The sequence below is a fragment of the Condylura cristata genome, unplaced genomic scaffold, assembly GCF_000260355.1.
Source record: "Condylura cristata isolate star-nosed mole 26May11 unplaced genomic scaffold, ConCri1.0 scaffold00029, whole genome shotgun sequence".
Taxonomy (NCBI): Eukaryota; Metazoa; Chordata; class Mammalia; order Eulipotyphla; family Talpidae; genus Condylura; species Condylura cristata.
Window position 1 is genome coordinate 5,442,048 of NW_004567130.1, and position 4,761 is coordinate 5,446,808.

Below are 4,761 nucleotides of genomic sequence, written 5' to 3' on the forward strand. Positions count from 1 at the left end.
GGAGTCCACACAGATCTCTGCGGCCGGGGATCCCTCTTGCTGTGTTCTCAGCTTTCTCCTCCTCCTGACCCCAGGCCGTACCTTTCTTTTTTAGTAAAGTGTCCCTGGCAAGGCCATGGGACCAGGGAGGCCTGTGGGCCAGGAATAGCTCCTCAGGGCCCTGCGCAGAGCCCGGCCACTGCACACCACCAGGCTGCTGCGCCGGCCCTGGAAGCGCGTGCTGCTGAGAGCTGCCGGTCTAGGAGGCCGACGTCCCCCTACGTGCCCCCTGCCCGGAGCCGGAGAAGGTGGCTTCCGGTTAGGTCTGGAAATGCTCCCCTCCACATGGCTCACCAGGGCAGAGCCCGCTTAGCTAGGTCTCCCGTGGTGCCCCCGAGAGCCTTCCGCCAACTCCTCTGCCCTGAGAAGGCAGGTCCCGGGGAGAAGCGGTGAGTCAGGGAGGAACGCCGTGGCCAAGAGCAGCAGTTGGGGCTTAGGGGAGAGGGGGGCTCATGACGCACGTGAAGCGTTCCCAAAGCGGGTGTCGGGGGCTGAGCCAGCCAGCACAGTGAGAGGCGCCTGCCCCACGTGTCCCCAGGCCTCCCCTGCGGCTGACCAGGCCTTCTGCCCTAGTCGGGGCTCTGAGCACAGTGGACGAGGCCCAGACGCCAGGGCTGTGAACTGTCGGTGACAAGCGCATCTCCTCGCCCCGAGCCCCAGCTTTCCAAGGCAGGGAAAATGTGTGACAGCTCCCCTGACAAAAGTTGATTTTGCCACCCCGCAGTCCACTGCAGGGTGTTGTGTTAGCCAGACCAGGGTCTGGAGCTTCTGATTCTTCTTTATTTTTCTGAGACTGGTGACAAAGCACAGCACAAGGCCCTTCTCCCCGCTGGAGTTCCAGACAAGCGTCCGCGCTTGCCGTGTGCAGTGGCTCGTGTCTACTCGACTTTCCGTGCTGCTTCAGGTCCCCTGCGTGGTGTGTGTGTCCTTGTGCCTGGGACTGAACCGGGGGGGTCGTTCTGTCCGTGAAGTGCCAGCCCCCCTTTTCTTAGTGTTGCCAATGTACCTTGTTTGTCACTGTTTACTGGAGAGTTGTGTCTATATACAGAGAAAATATATCTAAACAGATGTGTGAATCTGGCTTGCCTTTTGCTTCTTTGGGGGTATTTTTTTCCTAAAGAAAGAAGGAATATTCGCTTCTGAAGTCGTGTCTTGCCACCCCCACCCAAGTGGCCCCTACCAAGCGGGGACAGAGCCCCATAGCTCCCTGGTCTTTCCCCGGAAGGCTCAAGGCGAGACGTTTGTCACCCCGAGGGGGCGTATTCCGGGCCGCCCAGACCTGGTGACGTCAGGCCGTCACCGCAGCCTCCAGGCCCGTGGGGTCTTCTGGTCTCAGCCGCGCACCTTCACGCCTGTGCTCCGCCGACGGCCAGGCGGCAGCCTGCTGCTGGGCGTGCCACGGCTGTGGGCTCCGGCCCTGGGGAAGCTGGGCCCGCTGGCATCCTCACAGCCGGCTCCAGCGCGCCCCCGCGGTCACATGCCAGCTCCTGGGAGCGCGACCGGGGGTGTGCAAAGCCTCTTGAAACCTAGGCTGAGAGCGGGCAGGACGTCATCACTGCCACCTTCTGTTCATCAGATTCAGAGGGTGGGGGTCAGACCCCCCTCTCCATGGGAGACATGGGGTTCAGGCAGGGAAATAACTGGAACCATTTTTGGCCTCCACTGCCCAGGCCCAGAGCGCCAGACGGGCCACCGTCAGCCGTAGCCCGGGGCACACCTCCAGGTCGCTGTCGCTCCGTGTCCCGCTGCCGTGTCACCAGCTCTCACTTTTGACGTTCCCACACTCCCTCACATCCCCCCAAAGCCCTGGCTCCCACCCATGGCTGCTGTGGGGAGCTTCCATCACCTGCCAGGGGGTCCCACGTGGGTGTCCACCCCCAGCAACATCTAGCCATGGGGCTGCGGGAAACGTCTCTTTTTCAGTGCAGAAGCCAAGTTTGACTTCATCTAACAAACACGCACCAGACCCTTAGGTTTTGTTAGGAAGAGCTAGTTTTCCCAATACACCGGCAGAGTGGAGGGCATTGAAGATGGCACCAAGGATGTGCCAGGCTCACATCTGTGGGAGATTGCCAGCAGAGGCAGGACGCGCAGGGCAGGGGAGGGGGCTTGTCTTTTGCCACCGCAGTGGCGGCTTGTTCCTGGGGAGCTCCTGAGAGCCAGTGGCCCAGCAGACCCTGGTCTCAGCTCTCTGGCCACAGACAGCTTGGTCGAGCAGCTCTCCTGGAGGGTCCCAGTGCGGCCGCAGCTGCCTGGCACCCAGACCCAGGCAAGACCAGGATACCTGTTGTGAGCTCCCAGACACCTGCCAACATGCACTGTTGACTTGGGTAAGTGACGATGTATTTATGGGGCAGAATCCTCAGGAAATACTTTTGCTTCTGGGAAAGCTGCCCTAAACACACACCTTTGCCTGGAGGGGACGAGATGAGTCTTGAATCATTTTCATGACTCAGTGTGGAGATGGGGAGTGGCCTTTGCTTCCGTGTGTACGGAACACGCATGCCACTGTGGATACCTCTGCGTCGTCCATGCCCCTCTCTTCACCCTTTCCTCCATACTTCTTCCTCCTTGGGTCTCCTTCCTGTGGCCAAGAGCATTTCGATAGTGTCTGCCCACACTCACTCCCCAGATGACAAGAGTGTGGTGTGAAGCCTCTGCTTCTCTGCTGTTCCTCTCCTAGACCACGCTCTGTCTTTCACCTGGGGCTTTCCCTTTGGCTTGTGGGAGAGGTCACAAGTCCTCTTTTGTTCTTTCTAAAAGACGCATGCCAGGTACTGTCTCTGGTCTGTGTGTTTGCTAAAGAACAGCATCATCCCTGGGAGGTGTTTTTGGAGATTTAGGGTGAACATGTAAAGCGAAGATGATCTAGCTGGGGCTGGGGACAACAAAAGATCACCCCTGCTTTATTATCCTGCTTCTACCTTAGAGACCCATGGAGCTGGGTTCAAATCTCAGCTCTGCTGCAGCCTTGGGCAAGGGACCCTACCTCAGTGGGCCTCAATTTCCATTTCTGTAAGATAGCGATAATGAAGCCTCCCTTAAAGAGACAGTTGGATGTTGAGCATCTTGGCTTGTGTTACCCTTCCTGGCACCAGGAACTATGCTGGGGATCTCTGCTGCCTCCATGCCAGCTGTGGTCTTGTGGTGAGATAGCTGACGCGCCCCACACCCCAGTGGGGGGCCAAGGACCCAGTTCTGGCCAATCAGTTCTTTTCCAGGTTTTAAGGAGACCAAGAAAGAAGTTCACTCTTGTGAGGCAGGCAAGGTAGGTGTTACTGGCCTGGCTGTGGTTGTCTCCTATGGGGAGGGGAGCAGGTATAGCTGTATGTGGGTGTTCAAATGAAGTCCTTGGACCCCGACCTCTGTGCCACTTCTGCATGCTGGCTCCACAGGCCCCATGCCCATCCTGAACCAATAGTTTTGGTCAAGCTTGACTGCCTAGAGAGGCTCACTTGTGCTTCTAAAAGCTTGGGGTGGCCCCAGAGTTGCTAAGGATCATTTCCAGAGGGAAGACTGGGGTGCTGATGTAACAAAAGAAAGACAATGGGCACAGCAGGCAAAAGCAGGTGGACCCCAGACCCCTCCCGAGAGCTATGTGGGTATCACTGGGGTTATTTGCATGGAAGGGTGGGACAAGTCCTTAGCTCCCATCCCCCCATCCCCACTCCAGCCCAGGACAAACTTTTGTACCTAAGAGCACTCAGCAAATGTTTGATGGGAACGTGGATTTTTAAATTCTCAGAGAGGAGTTATAAAAAAGGAAGGAATAAAGCAAGGCACGTGCCCACTCGAAGATGGCGCATCTGAATGACAACCATGGACTCAGAATTTTTTACTCTAGGTACTTTTTTTTTTTTTTTGACACATACTTGGCGTAAAACTTCATGCATAGGGTAATTCTCACCATAGTACTCTGAGGTGGGGTCTAAACAAGGGCATCTAAACTTTACTCACTGTGTTGTGCCAACATTATGGCATGTGCTTTATTCACATAGAGCATCACAAGCTGATTCCCACAGCAGTGAGGTCGGGGACACACACCCATTTTGCAGAAGGATATCCCGAGGCCCAGTAAGGCTTACCTATGGTCACACCTTAAGGCAACAGCAGAAGTGGGGTTTGGACCTGGGTATATGGTATTTTCATAGAGTGTGGGCTCTGTGCTCCTGCTAGGACATTTTTATTTGCTCCTTTCTGGCACAAGGATGATTCTCTCAGTGTCACTCGAGAAGAGGATGGCCCTGCCCTGAGTGTGGGTCCTGTGGGGCCTCCCTATCATGGACAGGAGACCAGCCAGTACTGCATTGAGAATGGCAGTCACGTAGCCCCAGCCCAGCTGACACTGGCCACCGTGGTACATGGAAGAGGCGCCACAGGCTTCCTTGGCAAAAGGGGAGGCCAAGCTGACTGGGAAAACCAGAAGACCCACAACAGAGGCAGTGGCTAGAGGGCGAGAAGGAAATCAGGTGTCATTTGAAGGACCCTGGGCTCACTGACCCATACACCCCTACACCTTCTCACTCACCCATCCACTTGCCTGTTCGTCCTTTCATCTTTTCTGAATCTCATTCCTTTTATCTACCCACTACTCAATCACCTTCCACTCATCTGTCTATCTGCTCATTTTCATTCAACCATGTTCTAATCCACTCATTCTCTCCACCTCCATATCCATTTAACCACTTACTCATCCATCTAGCCATCTTCACTTAATCACCC